Genomic DNA, 22,084 nt, shown 5'->3' with positions numbered 1-22,084 from the left:
CCTTAGATATGTTAAGTAATGAACATGTAATACATTTTGAAAATTGACTCTCTAAATTTTACTCAACTTCAAGGAAATAAAACTCTCCTTTTGAATTATAAAACAATTTCTTAGAAGTGTTGAAAACTAGTGACATTGAAGGAATTTCATTTTTTATTATATCTGTTAATATTTGAAAATTGTTTCCAACAAATAACAAAATAATTTATATGAACAAAATTAATGCATCAAGCAAGAGGAAGTACTGGTCCAAAAGAACCACAAATTCAATATGTTTCACAAATCAATTCTCCCTCTCACCTTAATCGCTCTTAGTCTTAAGGAAAACAAAAAAATTAGAGGAATATCAGTGGCATGAGTTTGTGATATTTTAAAAACAAACAACTAAGATTCAAAGATGGTTCACTCCCCTCTCCCCCCCCCCCCCCCCCCCTCAAGCTGGCATAGCTACCTATGAATCAGGAGGTAACGGTTCAATTCCAGGTCAGGGCACGTGCCCAGATTTGGAGCTCAATCCCCAGTAGGGGGCATGCAGGGGGCAGCTGATCAATGATTCTCCCTTATCATTTATGTTTCTCTCTCTCCTTTCCTCTCTGAAATCAATAAAAATATATTAAAAAACAAACCAGAAAAAAAACAAACACAAAAAAAAAACAAACAAACATGTTTCACTTTTTAAAAACGAATAACTGAGAAAGATCACAAAGATGCTTCACTTTGCCACAGACTGATCCTGAAACCATCCTAAATGTTGATTTGTAATCAGAGGAGAGGCAGCCACTATTGCAGCTCCCCGTGCCAAGACTCGCCAAAGGAGATGAATGAGATCATCCCATTGATAAGGTCGAAATCGATCTGAGGCAGGCCTTTTTTAAATTAGCAAAATGTTGCAGCACTTTAGTGTCATCAACAGCCTTTCTCTATGAAAAATGCACTGGCTTGTGGAAAACTAATTTTTAAATTAAAATTTTTTCTTATTAAAAAAAGTGTCACTATACCTATTTTTTCAGAATTCAATATTTCAGACTCAGATTTTCAAGGTAGCCTACTCTTATAGCTGGCTCCAAAGAGCTTTTAAAATAAGGTGTATTCACTAATCAAAATCAATGTCTATGGCTAAAAATGACCAAAAAATAGTTCCTCAAAACACTAATTGATATCAGTCTTTTAAATAAAATTATGATCTTCTTAAAATGAAAAAATCTTTAGCAATACCTGAAATGACAACTCAAAAACCAATGACCTCTTGAATTAATCTGAAGGACACAAAACCAGCCCTTCAGCTTTCTTGGGAGGAAGAAAGTGGACAGAGGAGGAATGTTGAAATTATAAATGTCTTGACTTTAAAACTTAACCATCATGTAGCAAGAGAAATCTATTTATTTTTCCTTCAAGTAAAAATCATTATAAGTCTTCCAGATATACATATATACACATGATGGATGGATGGGTGGGTGGATGGATGAATGGGTACAGATAATTTTATTAACAACTTTAGAAAAGTGATTCTCAAAGTGGAAATACACATCAAAATTACCTGGTGTACTTGTTAACAGTTCAGATTCCTGGAATCTCTGCAGGTATGGCAAGGAATCTGCAGTTTCACTCTGCTTCCCACGTACTTATTCTGCACAAGAAGGTCTCAGAACCAGAGTCGTAGAAGGACTTGGTTGGCCACTTCCCTTGTACACAGCTTGGTGCTGGCAATCTCTAGCTTTCTTTCCCAAGGTAAAAGGTGAAGTGGTTAAAGGACAGGTGGACTGAAGGCTCCAACTCTCTTCCTTCCCTTTCAAATTTAACTTTGGCAAGTGACTTAAAATCCCTCATATTCAGGGTCCTCATCTTGAAAATAAGAATTTTAGTACCTCACAGAGGTGCTTTTGGGATTAAACAACATTTATGCTAAGAGTCTGGCACACAGAAGGCTCTCAAAGAGAGTATTATTAGTTCAATGTCCACAGTGACAATTAACTTGTTCTGCAGCTGGCCCACAGAATGTACCTCAAATCAGCAGCCAATAAAGAAAACTATTTTGGGAGTGGTACGCTCCTAACTCCCCCAAGACGAGATGATTTGATGAAACCCTGAGAAGTTTTATTCCTACATCACAATATTAATTTAGCTTATTGGACAGTTTAGGGGAAAATTAAGAAAAGCACTAAGAAGAAATGGTTCCAAAACAAACGTAATTTTAAAAAATTTTTCTCCATGCCAAAATCTAGGCACTGAGAGTGTTGGGAAGGTAGCAAGTCAATTTGCATGAATGCCACACTTAAAATTAGGACATAATTTATCCCTTTCAGGACTATGAGATTGATCCCTTTAATTTTAAATTTACACAGTTTCACTGCTTTGCTTAATATAGTCAATTCTTGAATATTCCTTTCTTTCCTTTGTGCTTTAGCAACCTTCTGGTATCACTGATTAAGAATCTTTTTATCAGAAGTACACAGCTAAGAGGACAAAGGGCACTGGCTTCATAAGTACTCCAGGTGACGATAATGGGGACAGAGACCCAGGAAGAGTGGGTGTAAACAACATCTGCTCCCACCGACTGTTCTGCGATATTCAGCCAATTAGTGTGATCAGGAAGTAACAGGCTAATAAACAGCTCTAACACTGGAAAAAAGAGAAAGGAAACAAGATTTTTTTTATCAGTTAGAAAAAAATGGCTTCAGGCCAAATTACGAAAGAAAATCAGTCAGGAAGAAAAGACTCTTTAATGCCTATTAAGAATATATATTTAGAAATACATTAGTTAAAAAGTACTATCACCTGAAAGAAGTTGCATGCCATCTTTCAGAGCTTCATGCAGATTTTAACTCATTGAAGATACCTGACTCCTCACACAGGGGAACATTCCATCTCTCCATCTAACTCACGTACAGCCCAAGCTGCTCTGTGCCCAAACCCAGTGTAAGTACACAGTAATGCACACAGAGCAAAAGTAAGCACTTTTGATTGTGTTTTGACTACATAGTTCGTAAATATCTAAAATATAAGTGTGGTAGAAACTTTCTAGTGATTCAGTTGGATTGAGAAAGAAAATGCTTAAACACAGCCCTCATTTCCCATTTTCACTGAGCAGTTTTAGGATGACCTCGTTGATTCTATGGAGTGAGAGATAGCAACATGCAGAATGTGTCCCTGAACAGCAGTTTGGGACCCAGGTATCCTGTGCAGGGCACGGCCCTGTGTCCACGTAATAAACTCTTAACTATTGGCGCGCTAGAGAAAAGATCCAGGTTGAAACAGTACAGTGTCATGTAATACAGATGGGAAGCATAACTATCTCCCTTATGAAGATGAGTCAACTATGGTACAAAGACATGGAGTGAATCATGAGTATAAATAGGAGAAAAGCTAGCCTAGTTTCTGTGTGGTGTGTTTTTTTGTTTTGTTTTGTCCGTTGTTCTCAGCACATAGAACTGTACTTTAATTTTTTTGTAAGTTTAAATATCTCCTTTCGTTTTATCAGCCATCAATGTTTCCCCCTTATTTAGCTCTAAGACTCCTATTGACTAACATTAAATCTTTACTTTCAGAACTAAAGATATGCAGTACTGACCTCAAAGTGATCTGCATTTTGACCAGCTTAACATTTGATAATCAACATCTCATACAGCCTTTCCTACTTCCTTTTGTGAAGAAAGAAAGCCTGAATTGTGGATCTTGCTACAGTCATGCAGCCACAAGTTAACTGTACTTAAAAGCACCAAAACACCAATGACTTAGCTGTTTAATGCAGATATACCTATTATGCGCTCCTCCGTCTTAGAGTCTCCTTTAAAAAAGTATCGTCCACTTCTCTTTAATTTTATTTCAAATTGATGTTACACAACTAGAGTTCGGTAGAGACAAGACAAATTAGAAAGAATGTATAAGAAATCTCTGGTTCTTTATTTTATTTAAAAATGTGACCTGTAGCATGTTTGTATTTTGTACACCTTAAAAAATATCTTAAGAACTCCTTTCTCAACCCCAAATGAAAAGTTGTCGGGGCTCTTCCTCCACTATCCTACCGCTGCTTCTTCAAGACTACCTACCTCACGTCCAAGTGGTGACTGGCCCATCAGCAGCCTAAGTGGAGTACAAATCTCACGGAGGCTTCGGGATCACTGACGCCTGGCCTCCCTTCTTTGAGAAATGTTGCAAGAGCTCTTAAACGAACCCTTCTGTGGGTGCTCCTGGCATGCCCCTAAACAGTCGTTTCTTCTAGGCCTTGTTTCTTCGCAGAGTATGTGGCTGCCAGCTGGCACCCTGTGGCCCAAAGAGATAGCTTTTCCTTCTGTTAGAGAGGCCTGTGCTTTCTCAGAGGAATCTAACTTAAAAAGTGTAACATTTAAGATGACATGGAAAATAGTCCCAACAAATTCTAAAAATAAGAAAATAGAGGCATGGAAGAAAAATGGCATCAAGTGCAAATTTTATAGGGATTATTGTGCATCTTTCCAGATTGTGCATCTTCAGTTTAATGAATGATGGGGAGATCACACCTTTTCTTAAAATAAATTCTGCCATATTAGAGTTTAAAATGTCAAGAATGAACAAGGTTCTATGGAAATTAGTGGAGACATGAAGATGTGGCGCTTTAGCATCAGAAAGTGACTTGAATCATGTGGTCTCCATGGTAACAGCCTTGGTGCTAACATCAAAGGGCCTTCTCTTACATGCACAATAAATATCCCATGATATTTCTGAGGAGTGCTTGGGCCATGGACTTGTTCTCCTCATAGGTGGGGGCCCTCTGCATTCAGGACTGATCACTAACTTTAGTTAGGGATGCTGAAAGGTGAAATTACAAATCACAGAACCCTGGCTCTAGCAGAGTACAAAACTCCTTTTATAAAGACGAGTGTTCGGAAATAATTTAGAAGAACCTTGTGTATTTTCAACTTACTTTTATTCAGTTACACAGAAAGTTAAAGTATTTTGGGTCGTGATCATTAGTTAATATATAGGGCTGCTATATAATCACACATACACACACTCACACAGGCAGGCAACTCTTCATTACCCAGACAGCTTTTATTTCTGTATGCATTCTGCAATGTGTCTCACCTGCCTTTCACCTGGTTCTAATCAACCTCATACCCGCCCCCTTTAACTCACTCATCAAAGTCACTAGTTTATTTGCTTTGTACATTTCACTGTGAAAAACAAAAACACGTTGATCTCCCCATCTTATGTTATATTGTAATAGGAGTAGCTTTATTATGCAAAAAAGTTCACATCCCCAATGTACAAAGTTTTGTTGTAATGGTTCTTCTATAACATGAGGACTATGACTACCACTTGTTACTAAAAACATCAGTCTCAGGTCCATTCCAATGGGGTCTTGATTGACACAGAATAAAGCTTAATGTGATTTGCTAAAGTTGCGGTTAGAAATGGTCTCTGAGTTCCCTGTTTCTTTATACTTTTTTTTTTTTTTTTTTTTTGCCTTTGGAAAATGAACATGGCCTCACAAAGGAAGAAAAGCTCTGGGAGACTTACTAGTATTCAGCACTTTGTAATAAAATCCATACTCTCTGCAGGGAATGTTTCAGTAGATCTGTTCTCAATGACTAAAATTAATCTGTGTACCTTCCTTCTCACATGGCACAGAAGTCCCAGAGCCTTACTCTATTGTGGAAACTGATATTAAGATTAATCAAGAAAAGAAATGATATGGGCAGAAGGCAAATTTGGAGAATTTGTGGGTTTTCTTGGTTCTCAATTCCTTTTTATTTTCACTCCCCTGGATACCTTGCTTTCCATGGGAGCCAGAGCTCACTCATTTATTCACAGTTCTGGGACTCCCCTTTTTCTCACTAAGCTTCCTGACATGCATGCTTGCTCACTTGTCTCCTCTCAAGAGTAACCCCCAAAGGTTCCCAGTGGACTGAAAATACAAATATAGGAATCCACTGTGCTTGGGTTTGACAGGTTAACTACAATTGGAAAAATATTGTAATGATTATTTAACAACTATTTACTGACTCTGTGCCAGGTACTGTGCTAGGAAATAGGGACACAAATATTTACGTCACAATGCCAACCCTTAGGTAGTTCCCAATCTAGAAGGAAGGAGGAGAGGACTTATTCTCAGTAGAGGTGATGTGGATTTCCAGAGGGTACGCACAGGAAGTGATGGGAGCACAGAGAAGAGGCAGGCAGGCTAGGGACCAGAGGTGTCCTTGAGTCAAGTCTGAGCTGAGCACAAGGCCACAGTAAGAACCAATGTGGCTGCAAAGCAGAGGGGGTCCAGGGGTACTTCAGGCAGAATATGCAATACATGCAAGAGGGAACTTCTAGTTAACTTCCCATTAACCAAGGAGATGGTGATGGGGAGAGGGTACCAAGAGTGTAGCAAGGACAGGGGACATATTCATAGATGATTCAAACAAAATCAGGTTAAAACAAAATCAGTCAAAACCTGGAACAATGTGGTAAGTTGAAAGTAATGTAATATGTTTTCCCTACTAACCATTTATTTCTTAAAAGTCACCTGTTTTGGAGAATGCTTTCATTTGCATGTGAGAAAGCCTATCTCAGGTTTATGTTTGCCATCAACAACAGTATTTAATAAACCATGCTTTCTCTGTAACTACTAACATTCCACTATATAAATAGCTACCAACCATTTATTATAAAACACAAAAACTGAGCACAGAATATTTATCTCTGGGAGCATGGAAAACCAATCGTGACACTTCTCTACGACACTGTTTCTTATTGTCTTTAGCACACTTGAATTTTGGATACGCGAATCAACAATGTCATTGTTTGGAAACTCAGTCTAGGGTTTATACAACGGAGAGTCAAGTGTGGGAAGTAGATTCTTTTCTAGTCCATGAGGTTAATCATCAGATAATTCAGAACATCTACAAATTTGGATAAATGCTTATGTGTGTCTTCCTCTGCCAGGACAAAGGAGCCCTAATGTGTTTATCACCTAGGCAAATGTCCAAAGAAAGTTTGAGGAATGTGAATAAAGTGGAATCATTTTTATGTTAGTAAGAGCTTTTTAAGATTTACTGCAGTCCCAATGTAGCACAGACAGGGGAATTCACCGCACAGCTGCCCATTTTTTACTTTACTTTGTGTATGGACGACCTGGCATCAAGCACAGGCTCCCACTTTCTTGATCCAAATGGATAATTTTGCCCAAAGAGATCACTTTGTCCTACGCGCTTTCATGTGGTGAGCTGGCAGATTTGTTGCTGCCTTATATGATCAAACAACAACAATAAAATTCACAGGGGAGGCAGTGCACGGGCAAAGCACAATTAGAGTCATGAATAATTCTCAAGGATAAAAATTATTACTTAGAGAATAAACACCATGAAATTACTGATTATCTATCCCTTTCAAAAAATTTTTCCAAGGTAAAAAATACTTAAATGTAATACAAATATCCTAACTGGATCCTAACTGCATGAGTGACAATCCTGAGCCAAGAAGCTGCACCAACTCATATTTTAAATGAAGAATCTTAATAAAAATGATAGTGCCCATTAAATGTTGTCGCATTATCATTAGCACACAGTTAAGACTTTATATAGAATGGATAGCTTTACCTTCAAGGCTATTTATAGGAAGCTAATAACTGAGACCCCAAAGACTTCAATTTGCATAAAAAGAAGGCAAGGCTACATTCACTCAGGTATACAAATGGCAACCACATAGACAAAAGCTCTAAGAACTCATAATCTCTTCTTTTCTGATTTCGTCAGGGATGGCTGGCTAATTGGAGGAACTCATGAAAGTTCCTTACAATCCAATTAGCACTTCAGTGCAATTAAGCGGTAGAGGCTTCCCTATTCTGCAGAGACTGGCTTTGATCTCACAGTGAAAAGTGTCCTTCCTTAAAGCTGAGGTTTTGGTTTTTTTTCTCAGTAATTAGTGCTAATTGTAAACCCAAGCCTGACCTGCTATAAACAGAATGTTTTACCGCATTTGACACTAGGACCTTAAATCAGTGTTCTCTTTTGTCTATATTGTACTTACTTATTAGAAATCTGGCTATTTTGCTCATTATTTGATGCACAATGGATAAGTACACTCTAAAGTCAGCTGAAACAAATGCCTTGATCTTAAGAGCTTGTGTGGGTATTTTCACTGATGTCTTTTAAGCCCAGTTACCATAAAAGTAGTTGATTGAATTTCACTTAAGGAATATACTGTAGTTTTTTCCACACAAAGACTGACTATTCAAAAGCAATTTCTAAAGAGTTTTAGTGACCCTTGTATGTTTGGAAAATAAAAACAAAAGATGAAAATGGTCTTTTCATAGGAACAGACATAAAGAACTGCATAAATCAACTGCAGCAGTCTGCTGAAAAATACCTATTATAACAGTGTCTGGTAAATCAACTCATTGTTTAGATACATTGAAATGAATTAAAACATCAGCCTATTAGTGAGCAGGCCAATGAGATATCTCTACATGGAAATAAGATGCTGCAAAATATAAAATCCTGTAACTTCTTGAAGGTATAGGTAAGACACTTTGTAATTAGCAAACACCCTCTATGCAAATACAGAGCAGCTGGATGTCAGTGAGGACAGTTCTCCCTCAAACATGCGTTTAAATGTACCCATTCCATTACTTAGTCAGTGGTTTCTTCATAGAAAAAAATACAAATGAAGCCAAGCCTGGTTCAAGTTATACTATTAGACATTCTGAATTAAGACCAATTTAGTGATATTGAAGCAGATAAAGTCCAGTGCACAGACATAATTATCAGAGTGGAAAATATGTATCTAAATACAAATATACACTGCACATAAAACATAATGACACCAATTAGCACTCTTTAGAAATAGCTATGTTGGTGATGTAGAAAAAAAATGAAGAGTCTAGAAATAGTATTTTCTATAAAGGAAAATATGATTCAATATGACTAAAACAAACAATAGGCCAGATGGGCTCTTAGAAATCATCCCTTATTTTATGTATTTTAACTCTATTTTAATACTTAAAAAACCAAAGTTTTACATGCATGTAGTTTAGGAATCAAACAATAATAAGAGGCTCGTTAAACACCCAGGGGTACTTGTCCTACCCCTTCCCCTCTCCTCTCCAGAGGAAACAACTTCCAATTCCTCCAGCCTCCGTGTTTTCAAATCAGCTAAGACTCCTCTAGTGAGACAGCTCACAGGATTGAGCCCCGACTACCTGCAGTTTGGAGCTCAACTCAGCCATGTGGGCAGATTAGACTTGCACCGTGTTTTTGCCATGGTCCTTCACCCTCTTTAGTCCCTGCAGTCTCCCGGTCCTGAGACTCTCTCTTTCAGTCTTCCGGAGCATCATCTACAGGGGCGTAAGTGGTGAGGTCATCTGACCAGTGAGCTGTGGGGGAGGGGAGATCCAGAGGTCCAGTTGCAACTTGAACATAGTTTCCAGCAACCCCTGTTTTTAGTGTTCTTGCCTTTTATCTATCCTTCAATGTCTGAGACTTTTCTGGGAGGCAAACTGGCTAGCTATTCTTTGATACTCTCAACCTGCAAGCATTTTTGTTTGACCTCCTTCTCTCTACTAAATCACTTCTCATTCCTTTAAAAAATTTTATTGTGATAAAAATATATATTAAAAATTTGCCCATTTTTAAATGAACGATTTGTTGATAGCAATTATACTAACATTGTACATCACTATTTATTTTCAAAACTTTTTCATTATCACAATTATTTATCATTCTTCCATTTGCTTTTCAGCTTCACAGGTTGTATTTTGGGGCTAAGATGATCTCCTACTTTAATCACAATTTTGCTCCTTTTTCCTACTTTTGGGTCTGATATTCAAGAGGGGGGTGCAGAAATTCTTTTACTCTATCATTGTAATACCTAAAGTCCTATCTTCTTATTTTAAAGATGGGACAACTCTTGCCTGGAAAGATTAAACAACTTGCTCTAGATACAATGTCATTTGCCTAATTGCCCAGGTAGGGTACTTTCCATTTACTATACTACTTAGATCATCATTGGGCAGCTTGTAAGTTTAGGTCATCATTTTTTGGTACAGTTTTAAATTGTGTATATGGAAGAGATTGAGGGTGATGTTTCTGTAGAAATTATTAGAACAGTAACTGTAAATGCTGCTTAGTAACTTAGATCTTCCTAAAGTCTTATAGTGACAGCAACCAGGAAACTGAATAATAGAATTAAATCTCTGGAATTTCTTAGATGTACAGGCATGGAAGAACTTGTTGACTAGCGTTGACAACTAAACTATCACCTTCTCCTAGAGCTGGCAGACTGTTTTAGGAACTGTTTAATACAACATTTTCACTATTTTACCTAGCATGCATCTAAAATGAGATGTAAATAATACCTTAAACATCCGATAATGTAGTATCATAAGTGATAAACTGATATTTTCTGTACTTGGATATAGCTATTTTTATGTTACAAGTCATTACTGCATTTATTCCATATATCGCTGTGGCCATCTATTTGAAAAGGAGACAAATAATAGAATCTAATCTCAGGTATAATCTGTTTCATTGATGAAATGGAAAGAAAAAGGATAGTGTAATTTAAATAGCTTTAAACCTATCATTGATCTGAGGAAAGGAGGAGAAAAAAGAGTAGGAATAATAAGGACAATACTAAAGAAACAGAACTATACTCTCAGGTAGGTATCCTTGTCTCCCCTGTTTTATAGATGAAACTAGAGGCCTGGTGCACAGGTAGGGTCCCTAGGCCTCACTGGCAATCAGGGCTGATCAAGGCCTTCCGGCTACTGCCGGGGCCTTCCTTCCCTGGCTGCTGGCTGCCGGTTGGAGCCTCCCTTCCCCCGCGGCCGAGTGGGGCCTACCTTCATTGTGTGCCGCACCCCTGGTGGTCAGCACATAACATAGCAAGTGATAGAACTCCTGGTCTCCTGGTCGAACTCCCGCAGGGACACTTTGCACATTAGCCATATATATATATATACTAGAGGCCCGTTGCATGAAGATTTGTGCAATAGGCCTTCCTTCCCCTCGCTGCTGGCACCAGTTTTCCTCCGGCACCCAGGACCCAGGCCACAGTGGAGCCAAGCCTTCAGCCTTCAGGCTTGACTCTGCCCGCAGCTGGAGCCAAGCCTTCAGCCTTCAGTGGAGCCAAGCCTTCAGCCTTCAGCCTTTAGGCTTGGCTCTAGCCGCAGCGGAGCCTTCAGTCTTCAGTGTTCGCTCTGTGCCTGCATATGCAAATTAACCCGCCATTTGTTGAGTTAATTTGCATACTCACTTCTGATTGGCTGGTGGGTGTCGTGGAGGTATGGTCAATTTGCATCTTTCTCTTTTATTAGTGTAGACTAGAGGCCCAATGCACAAAAATTCATGCAAGAGTAGGCCTTCCTTTCCCCCAGCTGCCGGTACCGGCTTCCCTCTGGCACCTGGGACCCAGGCTACCAGCACCGGCTTCCCTCCAGCACCCGGGACTTGGGCTTCCCTCCTCTGGCCACCAGCAGGCATCTGGGACTGGGGCTGCTTTCTCAGGCCACCCACAGGCAACCGGGGCCCAGGCTGCTTCCCTCGGGCTGCCCACAGGCACCCGGGGCTCCGGGCCCAGTTTTGTCAGGAAGAACGTCCAGAATGACAGCATATTACCCTTTTATTATTATAGATAGATAGTTGAGGCTCAGAGAAGTAAAGTAACTTGCCTAACATCACACAGCCATAAGTGATAGAGCTACCATTTGAACTCAGGTCTAGTGCTCTCAACAACTCAGCTATATGGGCAGATTAGAGTTCCCAATAACTCTAAAACAAAGTTTAGTTATTTGAATAAAGTAAATGTACGTGTAAGCATAAAATATTATAGTAGACTCATCATGGTGAGGGTAGGGCAATTTCTTCTCATTTGAAAGGCAATTTAGTCTCTTCTTTTAAAGTAGACACATCTGTTACTCTTGATAAACTATTCATAAATATGGAAAACACTGGGCGAGACACACTAAACTATGCCCATGAAAATATAGCTGAAAATTTGTTCTTATTTTTAAGCAAATGTATAGTTTAAAAAACCACAACAAAATTCTTTTAACACAAAAATTATTTTACACACCAACAATTTGATTAAGAATCTATGAATAAATTAAAAATGGCCACTGAGCAAGCATTCAAAAGTAAAGTCACAGTAAGTGCACTATGTACCTTCTCCACTGGAAAGCCTTTGGACCCTCCCTTGGACTTCAGTCTCTCTTACTTTAGGTACAATTCTAACAAGCTAGATTTATTTTTCTTGTATTCTAGAGCACATCAAAAGCAAGAAACAGAAAGAAGTGTGATAGTGCCAAAAGTAAGAACATAAAAAATTAAAACATAAAGAAATAAGAATGAAGAAGTTAAAAACAAAATAACTGGAGAAAGATGGTAGCTGAGGTCAGAGGCTGTCCAACCACAGCCTGTGGGCTGCATCCAACCTCCGCCTGTTCAGTAATAAAGTTCTCCGGGAAGTCTCTGTGCTCACTGACTAGACACGCTCATGGCTGCTTTGGCAGGGCACTGGCGAGCGGAGTAGCAGCCGCAGAGATTGGCCTCCAAACCTGAAGTATTTACTATTTGGCCCTTTACAGAAAATATCTGCCAACCTCATGGTCTAGTTCATTAAAAGTGTGGATAAATAGCTTTCCATACCTCACTGGCCCCGGTGGGCTCGGCACATCTGAGTTACCCAGAAATTGTTGGCTTATGTTTAGTATACTTTAGTATATGTACACTGTTTAATAAAGCATTGAAAGATGTGAGGCATTTTAGAAAGGTTTCTAGGAAAAAATGCTTAATTATTTAACTGATACAACCCAAACATTTGAGTTAACCAGGAAACTGTTTAGAGAGAATGCCCAAATAAATGACGTATTTCTAAAGGAAAACCTAGTATTTCAAAAAATAAAACTATTCAGAAGTTGAAATCTTAAAATATTCCCTGGCACCTGGCTGGTGTGGCTCAGTGGTTGAATGTCGACCCATGAACCAAGAGCATTGATGGTTTTATCTCTCCCTCTCCCTTCCTCTTTGGAATCAATGAAACCATATTTAAAAAAAAAATATTCACTGGCAAAAGCTGGTGGACAATATGAAATAATTTCAGGTGCCCTTGCTAAAATATCAACCCCCCCCCAAACCCCCCCGCATAAGATGAAAGTTTGTGCTTTAATTCCCTTCAGGTGATCCATGTCTCAAGACTATAGAAGACTCCTGTTGCCTAATAAACTGAGCATGTTGGAAACACTGATATCAGACAAGTGAATGGGCATTTTTTTTGAAGAACTGTTGCTGTAATTTAAACTACTCCTTGATCTTCCCCCAAAGCATGCCAGAGAACCTAATTTCCATAAAACTTTCCAACCCAATTTGAACAGTCTAATGTGGACAGTGGGGAATAAATGGTTTGATCAATTAAGAATTTATGTGATATGTTAGTAAGCTATCCAGGCTAAGTCTTACAATTCTGTATTTTGAACACTAATGCCATGCTATATAACTTTAAGACGGTGCGTTTCAGAAAAGCCTCACTAGGGCATATTTGCATATTTGGAAATCTAATTAACCCGGGCATATCTTAAGGCTTTCAACAGAGAACATACAGTAACATTTTTTGTCAGCTGAATGCTTGCTTAAGGCTATGTAAGGATTTTATCATCTGGTGCAAGTTAACACTCAGCTCCCAATTTTTAGAGTGGGGCTGTCTAATCAGGGAGACAAAACCTTTTCCTCTCTCTGGGCCTGCAGTTCAAGGCTTCGGCAGAACAAGGAGAATCCGGCCACTTCAGGAATACACCATGACTGCCTGTGAAGACCCTGCTACAAGTCCAAATCCAAAAACTGTCTCTGCTCCCCCAACCTCCGATAATGCAACTAAGAGCAGCCTCCCTTGCAGGAACACTTGGATTAGGTGGAAAAAATAATCCACCGCATTGCATAGATAGTAAAACATCCTTTTTATAGTTCTTGTGGGTAACAATATTTCAAAAGGAGACAGGGGTCCAATGAGGGGCACGGCCTGACTTGCTCCCCAGCTGCTACCTCCTCTGTGCTTAACTTGAATTTCCCCCAGTGGGGTTTCCCTCTTCGCCTAGGCCGGAATATCAGCCCACTGCCAAAGAGAGAGCAGAGAGAGCAGAAGGAAAAGACCAGTGTTTGGACTACTGGCTCCCCGCTACAAGGCAACACTAATTCCTATAGGCACTGCTCCCTGCGTGCCTGGTAATGGAGGCCGCTCCATGATTTTTCCTTTGCAGTTTTGCCCATTTTTCTTGCCAGAGTGAAAAACACCTGCTGTCCTTGTTACTGCCTCTCCCCAGGGATTGCTGGCAGGCATGAGGCTCAGACTGCAAAACACTATTTCACCTGCTTTGCCAAGTTCCCTGAGGATGCTCCCCTGTTAGAGAAGCCGATAAGAAAATGTTGCTCTGGAAGAAATAGAAGTGGCTTATGTCTGCAATTAGTTAAGAAGAAAACTGGATTTATGAGGAATCCTGATATGTCTAATGGAATCTAAATACATTATGCTGGAAATTTCAGGAGATAAATTTTTAAAAAATTATGAACTTAATTTGTAACCATATACGGTCAGTTCTTGTTTTGAAATTGCTAGTTTGTCCCAACAGGATATATTAGGGAACAATTTGTGCACAATACAAATTTCATGTTTGTTTACGCCGAGATCTTGGTGAGCTACACCAGGTGAGCAGCAGAAACTGGACCCAGCTGAACTATGGAGAAGTTTACTAAACACACGCAAGCACCCACCTCAAATTTCTCCTTGCACTTCCTGTGTTATGATGCAGCATGAGCCACATTCATGCCCGTCTGTGGTCACAACTTCCCACTGGATTCCAGATCACCTCCCTCCACCACTTCACCCTCCAACTCTGACTCCCACAAGTAAATCAAATCTCTTTCAAGATCTCTGCCATACTTGCCAGATTTATTGTAGTGTCTACCGTATGTACTACTGTAGTATTAGTATGTATTCCTTAGCTATTTGGCATGTGTAAAACTGTGCTACCATTTGTTATTAGGTTCCTATCTTTTTAAAGTTTTGTGTGCCCCTGATGACGTGTTTGAGTGCTTGCACCTAACCCCACTTCCCCGGAACCTAGTTTTCTGTGCAGCACGATGAATTTAGAAACATGTATGTCACCTTATAACAGAACCGACTGTAAATCAGATTTCATTGTCTCACTAAAGATTAAAGAAAAGGTAGAGGACAGAATCAATAACATTTTACTGATAAAAATGAAACATGTTTTTATAGATCTTGCTTGGTAGAAACAATCAGTTCATATGATAGTTCTCCTGGCATTTTAGAGAACTGGTCTCCCTTCCTACCACACCCCCAATTCAGCTCAGATGTCAATTCCTCCAGCAAACCCTTCCCAAACTCCAGAAACAACCACAACCTGTATAAGATGTACCCAGTAGGCCCCGTGTGTTTCAAGCCTTATCATAACACACTGCAATTCTGCTTGCTTGCTTGACTGTGAGCTCTTTAGAGGCCTCTTTGCACAAGTATTTTAATTCTGAGTGTGCAGCGTAGTGTCTAGCACAGGGGAGGTGCCCAGCAAATGTTTGCAAAGGAACAATAAAGGAATGTCCAGTTATTTGTATCACTCACAGACTTGAGCATAGCACTTTGCACAGAGCGCGCAATCAATAGACACTTGTTGAATGAAAGAAATCAGAAAATAAAAATTATACTTATTTATAGATAGGAAAATAGTAAGCAAAGTCATCTCTTGAAATTGTCAAATAAAGATAAATAATGTAAATTTATCTCTTAAGATAAATAATGTAAATTTATCCTTCTAGATGGATCACAAAGGAAGAGGACTGTGATATTTTGTAACTGTGATATTTTGTTAAATTCCTCAGGGGGCTGTCTGGCTCAGTTCTACCATAAAGCAGGCCAACTTTAAAGCCTTCCAACCAGGTGGGTGTTCGTTCCACTTTACACACCTTCAAAGATTCTATTGTCTCTTGGTAGCCTTAGCAATGCTAAATGATATTTTATAATCAAGAAATCCCTTCCCATGGAAAGGCAAGCTCTCCCTTGCTACTTTAAACTAATTTTCTTTTGTTCTTCCTTCTGGGGGAATGGAGAACTGGTCAGCACTCTTCGTCTACATCTCTGTATATGATGAGACAGTCATTAAGTCACTCTTAGCTTTCTATTTTCCTGGCTAAGCAACCAAACTCCTTTAATCTTTCCCCACATGACCTATTTTATACCCCATTAAGCATTTCTGTTGTTCTTCTACAGACCTTTTCCAACTTTCACACTTCCTCTTAAAATGTGAAAAGTCAACAAAATAGTTTAATAAAAGCGTATACAACGCCAAACATAACAAAGGATTATTTCCTAACTCCCCAAATCCCAGCATCATATGTGTTTTATAGCATGCTTTACCAAAAGCCAACAAACTCGTACCACCTCTCCCTGCCTGCCAGGCCTCATGAACTCTCTGCATGCCTGGCGACTGCACCCATGCTCTCTCTGTGAATAGTTGTTCCAAGGTGCCTTGAGCACATGCAATGCCCTCTGTCTGCTCTCACCAGCTGGTTGAACTAGGGCTTTGGGGTGTGAAGCACGGTCCAGGTGTGCCTCATTTTAACACTGTAGTTCTGGCCACAAATGAGCTAAAGGGGCCTTTTGCAGAGCAAAGCTGGTGTTTGTAGTCTTGTTTTAGGGTGGGCACCACTCTGCTGATTCACCTTGAGCTCACAGTCCTTTTCCTCTTTTATTTGTGCTTAGATAATCTTCCTCCCTCTGCTGACAGTATAGTTTGCTTTTCTCTCTCAGGGTATAACCTTGACTTTGTTCCGTATTTTTGAAATGTGATTTATATAATTTATTAAGATCATTTTGAATTCTGGTTCAAGCTTTCCAAGTGTCTGTAACCCTGTTAGCTTAGTGTAATCTCCAAACTTAATCAGTATGCCTTTTATTCTGTCGCTCAGGAAAGAATGAAAATGCAGAAGGGACTCTAATGTGGGCACCAGACTGAATCCTGAAGATCCTGAAGGCCCCTGTGGCTTGTGATAAGGATTTTAGAGGGTAAAAAATGCACACGTTCCTAATTGTGATGAAATCTACATAGACAAGATCTTCTTAATTTTTGAGAAAGGGTCGAAATTTATGAGGTGGAGTTAAAGGTGATAGTAAATTGATAATGACTCCATCCGATGCTTTCCTTTAGCCTATGTGGGTTATTACATCATAGAAGGAAATTATACAACTCTGGGGTGGATGTGCTAGCCACCAAACAGAAAGATAAGATTATAACTAAGATTTTTAATGGTGATCTTTACTATACTTTATTGTCACTGTAGAACTTAAAAATAAAGCAATACCTAACTATTTAACTACTTAAAATGTAAAATCTAAGAAGCTAGAGGAAGTGATCTTAGCAATGGAGTTGGCCTTGACAGTGGTGCTGCCTGAGATAAAGTTGCTGAATGACTTAACAAAACACAGAGGCAAAAACTAGTGAACAGTAACTAAAATTAAATACATTCAGCTAAAAAAAAAATTCCCTTTCCTTCTAAGCTACAAATTAGATATCCTATTTATACAGTTAAACAAAGAAGAGTAAATAAATTGTCTTAATAGTTGTAAAGACTTTCTTTATTGGTATTTTTTTAACTAGGTGAGTTAATTTCCACTCAAAAATATTTGATACTAGGGCAATTTCTATCAAGACAAAATTTCTATCACTGATGTGACAATCTCCAAAAGATATAAACAACACACCTAGAGTTAATTGACAACAATGTCCTTAAACAACACTGTTCAGTCAATCAAAAATATTTGACTGCCCTGGCCAGTGTGTCTCAGTGGTTGAGCATCGAATTGGGAACCAGGAGGTCTGGATTCAATTCTCAGTCAGGGCACATGCCTGGGTTATCCACTAGCTCTCTAGTGGCGGGGAGGGGTGTGTGCAGGAGGCAGCCGATCAATGATTCTCTCTCATCATTGATGTTTCTATCTCTTTCCCTCTCTCTTTCTTTCTGACATAAAAATATATTTTAAAAATATATTTATTAACTGAAGATTCGATCATTATACAATCTTTGATTACTTCCTAATTTCTTTCAGTTCCAGTTTTAGTTATTTCAGTAATCTTAGACTACTTGGTTATGTTGTGCAACTCTTTGTTAGATCTTTACAAAACTGCCCAGAAATGGGTCAAGGGAGAATTACAAAAAATTATCTCACTAGACTCAGATTTATGGAATGTTTGATAAAGGGGTATTTGCTGTTAACAGAAAAAGGAAATATATCAAATGAAGAAAAAAATCTGAGCTGCGGTGTTCAGCAAAGAGTTAGTGAACTAACCTTGGAATTATATTCTATAAACATACAATTCTCCCCCATTTAGTTTCTGCTGTCATTACACTCTGTCTGCATATAATGTTATTGCATCATTTATTTATATCAAAGCCTGCCTTAGACAAGCATCCTAAAAATGTAGTAAGATTACAGCCTTTGTTCTGGAGTAAAAGGACTTGCAAAAGTTCTCAATCTTAAAATATGCTGTTTTACAAAATAAATTCTCAGATATTCAGTGTCCAATCATTGAGCTATGGATTGCCTATAAATATGCTCAAATACTTCTCCTCTTCCTTCCTTTTCTTCCTGTATTGGCTTTGATTGCTCTTTTGCACATCGAGGACAACACAGGCTGAGTGACACATCCATCAATTTATAGACCCTGCCACTTCCCTATGGTAATCTTATTTTTCATTAAGGTTTTTGAAATATGTTTAATTAATAGGATTAACTCCAAGGTCAAATAAACAGATCACATAAAGAAATAATATCATAATATATAATTTCATTTCTAACATATCATCGGTGTATATAATGTACTCTACCTGATATTTGTTTTTATTTTATTTTACATAATGTTCAAGAATGAAGAGGTAGATGAAACTTTTTAAAATTAACACATACTATTTAATTTGTTTGGGCCCAATCTATCCCATCAAAGAGTACTTGAAAAAATTCCACATTGCCAGAAATTTGGATACTTTTGTTTTTAATCCTAACCTGAGGATATGTTTACTGATTTGAGAGAGAAAAACATTGGAGAGAGCAACATGATTAGTTGCCTCCCTTATGGGCCCCAATCCAACAACCTAGGTATGTGTCCTGACCAGGAATGGAACCTGCAACTTTTTGGTGTTCAGGACGATGCTCCAACTAACAGCCACCTGGCCAGGGCTAAATACTTTTTTTATTATAGTGTTTTCCATTGTAATGGCATTAGGATTCATGAAATTTGACTTATGAATTGAAATGGGAAGAATAAACTTAGTTTTCTTCAATAATAGAAAAAGAATTCTAGAAATTGAAATAAAAAGGATATATGGAATCTGAGCCCATCTAGGTGTAAACTTAGTTCATTTTTATTAATGATAATTGGAGTTTTTGAAATAACAAGTTTATAAATATTATATCAAAAAATAAAATATTATACCAAAGATTCCATTTATAAAGTTCAACGAGGAGTTTTGCTCTTACTATATTTTTCTGATTTTCCTAACTTAGATAAATCTGATTATTTAAAAAAGAAACTTAAAGATCGTTGACCTAATATAGGTAACAAAGTTTTATGGGGGATATGTTTAATATGCCAACATGAAGATAATTACCAGTATACCAATACTGGGAATGCTATAAAATGTTTGTATAAGATCGAAATGAATATGAATATTAGTTTACACCAACCTTTGTTTTGTAATACATTTAACAAATGTGGACAAGATAGCAGGAAATTTAACAAAAGGTTAGAAGGGTTATGTTTGTATGTTTGAATGCTAGTGGTGGTGACTTTTTTCCCTTATAATTTCTATATCTTTCAAATATTTGTCTATGAATAGATACTATTTTTATAGACAGAGAAAAAGGTGTTAATGTAAAAAATTTTACAAGCCAAATACAATTCTGAGAAGAATGGAATTCTGCTAGCATTCTCCAAGGGGTCCTAAATGTTCTATATGACTCACGATGATGCCTGCCAAGGCTGATACACAGCCACTTGGAAAAATCACGACTCCATTTTAAAACTCGATCTTATCTCCACTGGTTACACATATAAAGAACATTTTAAGTATTAAGGAATCAGAAGAATCTAGGATTCTTTTTCTGCAATTTTTCTTCTCACTGCTGGATTCCCCTCAAACCAAATTACTGAAGTTGATATAAGAATGACTGAAATAAAGGGGAAAAAAGATATTTGAATTGTGCATGCTTATTTGAAGCAAATACAGGATACTACAATAAAGAGTTATTGGGTAAATTGTTAATTTTATGCAGTACTAGCTACCAGACAAAAGTGAATTTAAAAAGACCCTACCCTCTCAGGGCTCATCATGTATAAACTCAAAGACTAGGTGGAGGTGACACTGGTGGCAAGGACCTGCAGCAGGAGGGGTCAGCCATGATTTCCTGCGGTTCTACAGCTTGGGCTTTCAGTTTGACTATTTGGAGATGCCTGTTCCAGACAACAGTGAAGAAACAATTATGGGAAATAAGATGCGTATAGAAAAAGGGACACATTTCATTTAAAAAACAAACAAACACTTTAATGACATTTTTCTCTTTTTTGAGATAATTCATGTTATGGCAAGCAATTAGAGAGAAAAAAGGACAGTAAAAAAAGATCATGGAACAGATTTCAATATGAATAAGTAGTGTTTAAAACCTTTTGCACTCGGATGTCGAGTGTGACTAGACACGGTTAGCATTAGAATAAAGGAATCGAGAAAAAAGCAAGCGAGTGCAAAGGGTTAAACTGAGGTCTCAAGCTATACATCTAGAGATAAAACACAATTGATTCTAGTCTTGCAGAGGGAAATTTTAAGTATTAGAATACACTAGGACAGTGGTCAGCAAACTCATTAGTCAACAGAGCCAAATATTAACAGTACAACGATTGAAATTTCTTTTGAGAGCCAAATTTTTTAAACTTAAACTTCTTCTAACGCCACTTCTTCAAAATAGACTCGCCCAGGCCGTGGTATTTTGTGGAAGAGCCACACTCAAGGGGCCAAAGAGCCGCATGTGGCTCGCGAGCCGCAGTTTGCCGACCACGGCACTAGGAGAATGCAAGACATTTAAATTCACATGCCCCTTCTCTCCCTTCCCTCTTTCCAAGCTCATTATCATTGGGAATTGACTAGAAAAGAGGTCTAGACATTTCAAGGGTGTTTTGCTATTTAAGTATCAAATTAAAATTAAAAAATGCTTATCCCTTGCCACAATTACAGGACAAAAAGTACATAGCTGGGTATACACAGGAAGGGGTTAAGCCTTATTCATGTATTATTATACTAAATTATTCAATGAAGACAATTCTTTCTAAGCAGGTTTACAAAGAATCATAATATACTGTTCGGTAAAAATGGGGTTTACTAAACTGTGCATATCACAACATGTTTTAAAAATAAAAAGCAAATGATAATTTCTGAGTGATTTACTTATGGGTTATTTATTTTCTTTGTAATTTTCTGTATTTTCCAAATGATAAAAAATACACACATACAACTTAGTAAGTGCCCACCATCATGTTAGAAACTTTAAATTGATTAATGTTAAATTTCAAAGATCCTACAAGTGGGTATTATTACCTGTAGCTTACAGAGAAAAAACTGAGGCTCAGTTTAGTTAGTCCTACTTAAGTTCACATATAGATAATTACCTGTCAGAGGTCAGATTTTTCCCCCCAAAGAAATAATACTAACGAACAAAGCTGAACTGCTCATTACTGTTGCATGAGGGGCATTCATGGGCCTTGGCAATTCTTTATAGCATTTCCCAAGAGTCTTCACCTGATCTCCATGGATATTCCACGGACTGGCTCCTGGAAAACATGATTAACAAACTCTACATGGACACAAAGGTGTGCATTTCTCTGGGCAGGAGGTTCATAACATTGATCAGAAAATGATTAGATAAAGTGCTGTTCAAGAGAGAAAACTAGCATAGTTTGTTCTTTTAATAAACGTAAGTAAAATTCCATGTATGGCTGGTTTCATTAAAGACAGCACTGTGGTTAAAGGAGCAGCTGGGAGATTAGGAGGGGCTGCAGGGGGTGGGGGTGGGG

General features: G+C 38.2%; 1 protein-coding gene and 1 long non-coding RNA gene across 2 annotated transcripts in view; one reads left to right on the top strand and one right to left on the bottom strand.

Annotated features, from left to right (window-relative positions):
- FBXL17 (F-box and leucine rich repeat protein 17) overlaps positions 1–22,084 on the bottom strand; it is a 449,728-nt gene that overhangs the window by 90,493 nt on the left and 337,151 nt on the right. The gene's annotated exons all lie outside the window — the stretch shown is intronic.
- LOC307105779 lies at positions 700–11,564 on the top strand. The gene is made up of 3 exons (XR_013814053.1): positions 700–10,668; positions 10,707–11,042; positions 11,110–11,564. It is a non-coding gene; the product is annotated as an uncharacterized lncRNA (long non-coding RNA).

This window comes from Cnephaeus nilssonii, assembly GCF_951640355.1.
Source record: "Cnephaeus nilssonii genome assembly, chromosome: 2".
Classification (NCBI taxonomy): Eukaryota; Metazoa; Chordata; class Mammalia; order Chiroptera; family Vespertilionidae; genus Cnephaeus; species Cnephaeus nilssonii.
The sequence above is the reverse complement of the archived record's forward strand: the minus strand, read 5'-3'. Positions and strand labels throughout refer to the sequence as shown.